This window comes from Tauraco erythrolophus, chromosome Z (assembly GCF_009769465.1).
Source record: "Tauraco erythrolophus isolate bTauEry1 chromosome Z, bTauEry1.pri, whole genome shotgun sequence".
Taxonomy (NCBI): domain Eukaryota; kingdom Metazoa; phylum Chordata; class Aves; order Musophagiformes; family Musophagidae; genus Tauraco; species Tauraco erythrolophus.
The window spans coordinates 40,455,392-40,466,345 of NC_141496.1; the positions used below are offsets into that span (position 1 = coordinate 40,455,392).

General features: G+C 41.7%; 1 protein-coding gene across 1 annotated transcript in view; it reads right to left on the minus strand.

Annotated features, from left to right (window-relative positions):
• XRCC4 (X-ray repair cross complementing 4) overlaps positions 1 to 10,898 on the minus strand; it is a 187,315-nt gene extending 176,417 nt beyond the window's left edge. The window contains exon 1 of the mRNA XM_086629505.1: positions 10,875 to 10,898. The gene's annotated coding sequence lies outside the window, so the exon portion shown is untranslated. The remainder of the gene's footprint in view (positions 1 to 10,874) is intronic.
• Between the last annotated feature and the right edge of the window lie 56 nt (positions 10,899 to 10,954).

A 10,954-nucleotide genomic window follows, 5' to 3' on the forward strand; every position in this document is an offset into this window, starting at 1 on the left:
GCAATCAGAGTTTGATGATAATGCAAAGAGACGTTTGTCCATTTCTATCTACACTGAACATCAATTTCAACTGTTTCCACAGATGGGCACAGCTTCAGCTTCGGTTCTTTAATCTGCCTTGAATGCCAAGCCATGAGATTTGATGGATCAGGTAATAAGACAGGCACATATACACAGGGTTATATGATGCTAGTGCCCCATGGTATAGCACCTTCAAAAGAGGCAAGACACCCACAGAAAAGTGAGGCACCAGTTTAGCTGAGGCTTTGTGATAATGCACATTGGACAAACCAAAACAGGAGAGAAGCACCTGGGCGACTGACATGCCAGTATTTTAGCAAGGAGGGGGCCTAGCGCACAAGTCCCACAACCTCACCGAGCTCTGAGCAAACAAGAGCCTTTGTGTTTTTTTTTTAAAAAAAAAAAAACAGATAAAATAAATAAGGACACAGCTCCACTAAACAGATAGGAAATTCAGTGGCCACTGACACTACACCCTACGCAATCACTTACACACCTATCAGCTTGCGCTCAGTCAGCACTGTGTCTACACACCACATTCAGAAAGGAAAGAGGACATAAAGACCTTCACAAGAGTCACTTTTCCTTTTACATGTAAGTCTTATACGCAAAAATATAAAGCTTTTCAAGACATATCAGCTCACTGCTTTTCTTAGTTTTCTTGACACTTTCATGCGGTGATTTTTTTTTTCCTTACTATGGGCTAGTAAAAAAAAAAAAAAAACACACAAAAAAAATCAAAACACCAAACCAAAAACCCTACTTCAAAAATTAAACCCTTACCCAAGACACTTGATGCCAAGCAGGAGGTCTACTTAAGGAAGCCAGCTTTTCAACATTAGTTTTCCCCCACAATTACTACAGAATGTTAGCTTGCATTGGAGTGAAAAGAAATTTGCAGACTAGTATGAGGACACTGCAGGGGCACACCAGTGGAAAAACACCATTGGGACCTGAACTAAGAGGGCAATTAGGTACTCATTAGGAATATAGTATGAAAGTGCTTTGATACTGCACCAGTTAGACACAGTTTTGAGATCTTAAAGTGTAAATTATTACAAGGAAAACGTGGAGCATCGGTGTAGAGGTCTCAAAAGTTTTGGTTTAAGATTGTAAGTCACTGCTTTCCCAGGTAAGCTAAATCATTTCTTACAGAATGACGACATAAAAAATTGGAGGATGGGGCAGAAATTGAAATAGAATAAAAGAGAAAAATATTTTTAAAATAAGAATCAGTTAAGCTTAGGCTTAACTGCATGTTGAGTCACGCTTCATGTTGCTGCTGGGCTTTCTGACTCCCAACTGCAGAAGCTAAACAGAACCACTATGGCATATCACCATCTGAAACGAAACAGTGAACGAACGAACAGAGTGACTCTGAACTAACGCAGGTAACGAGCATAAAAAAACCCAGCCCCTTGTGCAGAAGAGTCAATTCTCCACAGCTCCAACAAACTGTTTCAGTACAGTTTTAGACACAGTACACACACTGCTTTTTCTCCCCTTTCAAAATTGCAAGTACACTTACTTGTTTTACATCATCAAGTACCAGAATCACAACATGAACCTTGAATTAACAGTACATACTAAAAAATTCCTCCTCTACCTCATTATTTAAAGAAGAGGAAAAAAAAAAAAAAGGTATTTTTAGGACCGTCAAGGTTAATAAAACAAATCCCCGGAACAGACAAGATTAAAGAAAGATTATAAAATATAAAGGACAATTTTCACCTATATACTTCCCCGACCAAGACAGAGGAAAAAAAACCTCTTCTCTCTAATACTGCCTTCAGGAGATTATGAAACAAGTCAAGTAGGTTCATTACCAAGACACACACAAGAATGCTTCAACTAGTTCCTTACCTCTTATCTTGAAAAATAATTACCCTCTATGATAGCAATGTCTAGATTTCACTGAAATTAACATTTCTGCCCAATCTCCATTATACTTATGGCCACTGTATGCTGTATTCTCTAAATTAACATTTAAGTTTCACAGCTGGAGAAGTTTAGTATAAGCCCACACAATACAGTTTGCTGCCTCCAACTAAGCTTCCCTCACTGGCTCAACACAAATCTCGTCAGGTTTTTGTGAAGTTTCTACCATAAGCTTGACACAGCTGACGGCATTTGGAAAGCCCCATGTTCTCTCTTTCCTGTCCAGCTACTGTGCTGAAAAGGGTGGCCTCTAAGATCCTTTTGTAGACCTGTAAACAAACAATCCCTTTCATAATCATCTGAATCATTTCTAAAAACAAATGCAGCCTGTGATAGGATATATAGCCTCACTCTTCCTCTACTTGCATTAATTTTTCCACCCTAAGATGGCAAGCAATTTGGCTGATGTCTAGATCAAGAACACAAAGTTCTCAGTCTGTGCACATAAGATCAGTCTCCCTTTTTTACTATTTTTTTTACAATCTCTGCTCTATCTGCCTGATCTGTTGGAGGACACCTCTTCCCACTAAATTTACCTAGATTTACCTAGAAGTCTGCAAAACAGATGCAGAAATATTCCAGTAATTTTCCACATTTTGGAAATTTGGAATTAGTGTGCCTTAGAATACAGTTAACACCAAAGTCTCTTGCTTAAGTACAGTCATAATGATTTTTCTTTTAATTTGGAACTTTTCCTGTAAGAGATATTCTTTATGTTGACTGGATTTAGCTGGGTTAGATTAGCAAACAACAGTAATTTGTTTAGTAATTCTCTTCTAAATTTCGCCTTAGCTTCTGTCAACATGGTACCATATATAATCCATTAAGTCTTTTATATCTTGACATATCTTGTACAGCATTACTGTTACATTATCTGATACTAAGTTCCACTAATGATCTTCAAATTCGCAGGAGCCTTTTGCCAACTTTCCTTTTTTTTCATTTCATGTAAGAGACAAAAGAGGTGAGGAAGACTAAAATCCACAAGGACATCCCGATTACAATCAGTAGGAGGTGAAGGATATTGTTCTTAACCCAGAAAAGGGACACTGCTTAAGGCAGCAGAGGAACCAGGGATGGAACTAGAGCAAACCCTACTTTTAGTGCAAAAAATTTCATTTAATGAACTATTTAATGGTACTTTGCAATAGCTTTCTAAATTAGATTCTTTGTTACTTAGTGAAGTTAGTCCAGATCTAACTTAAATGTATGTGCATATTATTTTATTTTTTCCCCACAATAACAGCAAGCACTACACACTTTTTGCCAAATACAACAGGGAAGAAATCACCCCTGCATCCTATTAACCTTGAAGACATAAATAATGGTTTGAGACCTTGAAAATCTCACACTAAACTCCTGGCGATTCCACCTACTCTTCAAGGATGTGTGGTGCTTTTTCATTTGGGACTCCTGAGCTCCACCATAATCCCTTAAAAACATTCTCCACCTACTGCTAAACCATAGGCGACAAGAGGTAAGGATTAAAATTTCTCATCTTCAAGTGGCACTGAAAGATAAAAGGGCATCAGAAGTAAGTACTGAGACAACACAGCAAGTGATCCTGTAAGGCTCGCTGCACATGAAGCATGTAATATGTAATACAGTGAAGCCGACATGCAGTACAGCAAACCATTTTAAATTATCTCATCCACACTGCAGTGGAAGTTTCTTGGTCAAATCAGACCACCATAAGCTATCCAGCGTTCTCGCAAATTTGGTGGCAGGATAAGACACCAGCATCAGCAACACAAAGATTGTGTATGTCAGAAGACAGGCTAGGGTCACCTGCGTCATGCACAACACAACTATTTCTACAGCAAGGCCATGACACCATTTTATTTTTACAACAAGCTGGAGTGCCTTGCTAAATTGTGCAGTAACCCTGGCATCAACCCATTAGTTGTTGGCAACTTCATTTTTTTTTTCCTTTTTAAATAATACTTAATGGAAAAGCTTTGTTTTGCGAGTTGCAAGTAATGATTTACATGTACTTGTTTTAGTCCAGATAAAAACTTGAAATCAATGGAATTTAAATGTTGAGCCGATTTTGAAAATCCTTTATGCACCTGTGTATACAATAATAGTGTTTAAAATCTAACTTGCTAGGTTTAGTTCTTAAGTCCTTCATCAACAGATACATTAGAATCATCTTGCAGATCCAAGATGCTGCTATTCTGTTTATTTCACTGTCAATGTCAAAATAACTCCTGAAGCGCCTGTAATGCCACAGCTTCATATAGCAAATCATTCTAAACACTCTGTATAACAGTAGTCGAAAACATTGAACATATAAAGTAAAAGGCAAGTGCTTTCTCTCTACAAGCTGGACAACATAGCCATCATCATCGGATCCAACAAATGAAGGCATCCCAGACCCCAGACTACAAGTACCAGCATCTGCATGTCCCACACCAAGTATCATATAAAAGCCTCACAGACTTTCAAGACTCTAGTCACCTCCTATAAAACAACAGCCTGCACAACTCAGAGTTTTATCATACTGATAGAGGACAGCAACTTGCATGAAACCTGCCATGAAAAGCAGAAATTTTAAGGTATAGGTATTCCCCTCATTATATGAATACATTCCTTATCATACATCACGTGACACAGTTAAGTTTCTATAAAATGTATGGCTACAGTACGAGGTTAAAGCACTCCTCCCAAGCACCTCTGATGGGAAGACTGAGGACTTTTATTCTTGCTCGGAATAGCTGCAACCTTCAAGCATTTCACAGCTATTGTGGTTCATCCTACTGTAGTGAATACAGCACACAATTTTGCTAGGTAGCAGAGGGAGGCAGGAAACTAAAAGTAGGAGGAGACATACCTAAGCGTAGATAGCTTTTTTGCAAAATGATATTAGCAAACAAAATGCCATGTTCCAATATCATTGCCAGCACACAGAACACTCCCTGCTCACTACATGTCTGCCTGAATAATGCATATCCCTCATGTTCCACTGCTTCCATATTCCAGTGGGAGAGCTAAACGACTTTGCAGCTGTAGCAACTATGCAAATAAGTTTTTATGCATTCCTGCTTATAGTTGAAGATAGTAGGAACAACAGAAGTGGATATGACGTAAAAGCAAAAAAAGAGCATTATCAGCTTTTGCCAATCATGCAAAAAAATGGCATTTCTCAGAAAAAAAAGCCCTACATTTATATCTTATTTGCAAATTGTTTTTTTCACTTCATACATGCACATTTGTTACGCACAAAAACATGTTTATATAGATATACCTGTCATGTCAGTCAACCGTCTGTGATATTTTTAAACTATCTCCTTCGATCCTCCTACTTCTTATGAAAACTAAGAGACACGAGAAGCTAAATACTCAGCCCCTCACAGGCAAGTTGACATTGGTTGGCTATAATTCTTTCTGCATTTGAAAACAACCTAGAAGCTTAGTCTTTGAAGCCACCTTATTTACCTTTCATTATACACAAACTCCTTCGTATGGCCTACTGCTTAAACACTCAAGGAACAGTAGGCAATATTCTCACTGGCAAAACACAGCACTAAAAAATTTCTTAACATATATGTACTACAAAGCAGAGCCAATACCATTAAACCTCCTTTAAAAAAAAAAACAAAACACATGAAAACACAAAACCAACACAGAAAACCAGTATTCATCATATGGTTTCATTTATCTGTTTGAATACCGCTAAATAGATCAATATCATAGAATCATAGAATCACAGAATGGTTAGGGTTGGAAAGGACCTTAAAGATCATCTAGTTCCAACCCCCCCGCCATGGGCAGGGAAACCCTCCACTACACCAGGTTGCCCAAAGCCTCATCCAACCTGGCCTTGAACACTTCCAGGGATGGGACACCCACAACTTCTCTGGGCAACATGTTCCAGTGCCTCACCACTCTCAGAGTGAAAAATTTCTCTATCTAACCTAAATCTGCGCTCTTTCAGTTTAAATCCATTGCCCATTGTCCTATCACTACACACCCTTGTAAAAAGTCCCTCTCCAGCTTTCCTGTAGGCCCCCTTTAGGTACTGGAAAGCTGCTATAAGATCACCCCGGAGCCTTCTCTTCTCCAGGCTGAACAGCCCCAACTCTCTCAGCCTGTCTTCATAGCAGAGGTGCTCCAGCCCTCGGATCATCTTTGTGGCCCTCCTCTGGACTCGTTCCAGTAGCTCCATGTCCTTCTTGTGTTGGGGACTACAGAGCTGAACACAGTATTCCAGGTGGGGTCTCACGAGAGTTTAGAGGAGCAGAATCACTTCCCTCGACCTGCTGGCCACGCTCCTTTTCATAGATTCATAGATTTCTAGGTTGGAAAAGACCTTAGAGATCATCCAGTCCAACCATCCCTAATCCCCATTAAACCATATCCTCAAGTAGATCATCCACCCTATTCTTAAACACATCCAGGGATGGGGACTCAACCACCTGCCTGGGAAGCCTATTCCAGTGGCTGACAACCCTTTCAGAGAAGAAATACTTCCTAACATCCAACCTGAATCTCCCCTGACTAAGCTTATACCCATTTCCTCTTGTTCTATCACCCAACACTAATGTAAAGAGCCCTTCCCCCACCTCCCCGCCATCTTTTCTCAAGTATTTGTAGGCTGTAATCAGGTCTCCCCTCAGCCTCCTCTTCTCCAGGCTAAACAGCCCCAACTCCCTCAGCCACTGCTCATAAGTTTTATTTTCCAGCCCCTTGACCAATTTAGTTGCCCTTCTTTGGACTCGCTCCAGGAGCTCAATATCTCTCTTAAAGCGAGGGGCCCAAAACTGGACACAATATTTTGATACAGCCCAGGATACAGTTGGCTTTCTGGGCTGCCAGCGCACATTGTCGCCTCATGTTGAGCTTCTCATCCACCAGCACTCCCAAGTCCTTTTCCTCAGGGCTGCTCTCAATCCATTTTCCACCCAGCCTGTACTTGTGCATGGGATTGCCCCGACCCACATGCAGGACCTTGCACTTGGCCTTGTTGAACTTCATGAGGTTCTCACAGGCCCATCTCTCCAGCCTGTCAAGGTCCCTCTGGATGGCATCCCTTCCGTCCAGCGTGTCCACAACACCACACAACTTGGTGTCATCTGCAAACTTGCTGAGGGTGCACTCAATCCCACTGTCCGTGTCACTAACAAAGATGTTAAATAGCACTCGTCCCAGTACTGACTCCTGAGGAACACCACTCGTCACTGGCCTCCACGTGGACATTGAACCATTGACCACAACTCTTTGAGTGCGACCATCCAGTTTAGAGATAAGGATGTCGTGTGGGACAGTATCAAATGCTTTGGATAAGTCCAGGGAGAATGTCAGTTGCTCTTCCCCTATCCATCAATGCCGTAACCTCATCATAGAAGGCCACCAAACTAGTCAGGCAGGATTTGCCCTTAGTGAAGCCATGTTGGCTGTCACCAATCACCTCCTTATTTTCTATGTGCCTTAGCATAGTCGCCAGGAGGATCTGCTCCATGACCTTGCCGGGCACAGAGGTGAGACTGACTGGCCTGTAGTTCCCTGGGTCTTCTTTTTTCCCCTTTTTAAAGATAGGGGCTATGTTTCCCTTTTTCCAGTCATTGGGAACTTCACCAGATTGCCACGACTTCTGAAATATGATGGATAGTGGCTTAGCAACTTCATCTGCCAGTTTCCTCAGGACCTGTGGATGCACCTCATCAGGTCCCATGGACTTGTCCACCTTCAGGTTCTTTAGATGGTCTCGAACCTGGTCTTCTCCTACAGTGGGCGGTTCTTCATTCTCCCAGTCCCTGCCCTTGCCTTCCGTGACTTGGGCCATGCCACTAGAGCTCTTGCCAGTGAAGACTGAAGCAAGGAAGTCATTGAGAACCTCAGCCTTCTCCATAGCCTGGGTGGCCAGGTCCCCCGTTACCTTCCGGAGAGGGCCTACATTTTCCCTAGATCTCTTTTTATCACTGACATATCTATAGAAGCCTTTCTTTTTGCCCTTGATGTCCCTGGCCAAATTTAACTCTAAACAATTATATTAGGAAAGCCAAAGCCCTGATAAACTCCTGCTTTATTATTACTCAACACACAAGAATGCATTTCCAGCCAATTCCTGTAGATACTACCAACGGAGCTATCTCAGCCACCTGTAGTTGATTTTCCATGACATATATTAATTAGGAGAAAAAAATACAAGGGAAACTGGAGTACCATCATGTGAAATCTTATATTTCGATCAATATCCTATGTGCATCACAGTTGTATCCCAAAAGACATTGTCATGCTAGGTATACTACCTTTGAAATGATGACACTAAGGCTCCCACAAGATAATTAATGATCAAATTGCATTTTTCCCACAAAAGCAAAATATGCCTAAAGCATTTTAATACAGCATGTAATCCATGAAAATTCTTCTTCAAATAGTTGAGACTGTTGAAAACTTCACTTGAAAATTACATTTCTAGGATAAATAAAAAAAACATTTTTGCAATGATCTGCGATGGATTTCATATGTGGGATTATCAGAAATAATCCAAGTATATAACAGTACACAAGAATCATTATATAGGGCATGTTTGCAAGCAAAGCTACTGATCTAGAGAAAGCCACCTGACCACCTGGAAGCAGGCTTGACTACAATGCGATTGAGAACAAACAGCTGCAGTCTCCTCTGCAGCTACAGAATTAGTTTTTCAATGTCAGTAACTAATCCTTATTGAGAAACCAAAAGTGAAACCAAAAAAGAAAACCAAACTAGTTTTCTTTTTCCATCTCAGAGACACGTAACCAATTTCAAAAGTACTATTACCTCTAAAATCTAGGGACATGGTAACCATTAGAGGTTGAACTGTTTGTTGCTTACAGTTGGAAGTTCTTTCACTTTACAAATCTACCTTAATATGACATTGATTAAAGACTTAAACATCAGGTTACACTATGTAATAAGGCTGTTCTCAGAATTGTCTTTCTGCATTCTAATTGAATTCCACTTGTCATCCAAAACCTTGATACGTTAATAAAAGAAATTGACCCAGTGCATATAATGCACTAACAAAACAGAAGTAAGAAGTATGAACACGTTATGACAAAATGACCACACATCTTGCTCATTACCTATCAATAGATTAATTTGCAAATTAACGAACCTTCATAGTTACTAGATTTACACAATCTCCAGAAAAATAAGAACAAATCTAAAATCAATGATACCTGAAATCGAGACAATAGAAAAACAAGTTGTACAAGAAAACTCATCTTAAATTCTACACCTGCTTATGTTGAAAAACATTCAATTTGCGTTTTGTGATTGCGCGTCTGAAATGGTAATTTCACAGAGAACTCAAAATTGTAACTACCAAAGTTACTACTGCAAACGAAGTTGGTCTTTAGAAGATAGTAACAGCATTGTAAGCGGATTCTGTATGCGTGATTCAGTTGCCTTAAGTACCTTGCTTTAGTAGAATACTGCCTTCACTGCACTATAAAAACATGTTTTATACCCCTACTCTCATTAACCTGCAGCCTCCTACAGCAGCTCTGGAAGTATGTTAAATATTATCTTCTTCTGGTAGGATGTGAAATCCGCTTCCCCTTACCAGCGGAAAAAGCAAAACCTGTCCTGCACTCAACAGACAAGCAAATACAAGCTGGCCCCAGTACTGAAAGATACAGACTGACAGACATCTCAAAACAAAGCCATCACCTTTGAAAGGATTAATGCTTTTCAAGTTCTGGAAGACAAAGTGTACTTATAAAAGGAGGAACACATTGTTAATAGAACTTAAGAACAGAGGTTTGTTGTGACAGCAACACCTAGGTACTTTACCCTAAATACAAAATAATCACAATAAAGTTCTTCCACAGAACTGGTCAGAACACATGTAGTCTTCACTTCAGTGTCTCATGGGATCAAAGGTAATTCTTTAAAAAAATTATAGTAATCTCCTTGTTTAAAAAACAAATGCCACATCTTTTTTATAGCAAGCCAAAGTGAAGGCCTATCCCTTTCATACGGCTTGATGGCAGAGCAGGTGCTGTCAAAAACAGATGCCAAATGCAAAGAGTAACCATGGATTTTAGTAGCCCACCTTCTCTTATACCTGAGTATAAGAGGTCAGCCATGTAGAACGTTTAGCTCTTTTAACAATTTTGTGTCTTCATTTACACGAAAATAGACTGTGGCCATGCCAAGGAAATGCACTACCTTTACCCAAGCATTTTCAACTTGATGTGTTAAATGCAGTTACAGAAAACGCAAGATGATGAGAACTTCTACGAGGAGAAAATAAAGAAAGAAAGCAAAAATATAGAGACTAGACTGGAGCAGAAACACCGGGCTCTGCTTGATCCATTCCCTCTCAGCTATCTCCCAAAGAGAAGCCAGTCTGGATTTTGCCCTAAGGAAGAACAGGACCTTGACAACACAAGGAGATGCAACTTATTTTAAAAAAGCCCCATTAAGACGTTATTTATGTTGTTTACGTTTCACTACCAAGGGGCTCATCCCCACGTCTCCGCCCGCAGGGACCGGGAGCACTGAGCTCCACCCGGAGCCAGGACCGCGGCCTCGCCGCCATGCCCAGGGGCTCCCTCAGACACGCATCCCCCCCCGGCCCCCGCCCAGACCACCGGCAAACGGCGGCCGGGGCACAGAAGCCCACGCATCACCCGCTGGAAATCGACGGCACGAATTCAAAGAAAAAAAAAAACAACAAAAAAAAACACTTTTTCGTCAACAGGCGGGGGCCGACCGGCCGCGTTGCCCTGGGCCTGGCGCTGGCGCCGTTACGCGCCCGGCGTGGCGGGGCCGGGCCCCACCGAGCGGCCTGTGGCTGATACCGGGTCAACGCAGGGGCCGGAGCCCCGTGACCCAGAGCTTAGGCACCGGTGACAGCCGATGGCCCCGCGCTCGCCGCCGCCGACACGGCGGAGGGGGCGGGGCGGGGCGCCGCGACCTACCTCCTCCTCCGCCTCCCGCCGCCGCTTCCGCCTGCCCGAAAGGGCCGCGCGCCTGGCGGCCGCGCCGTAACCAATGAAAA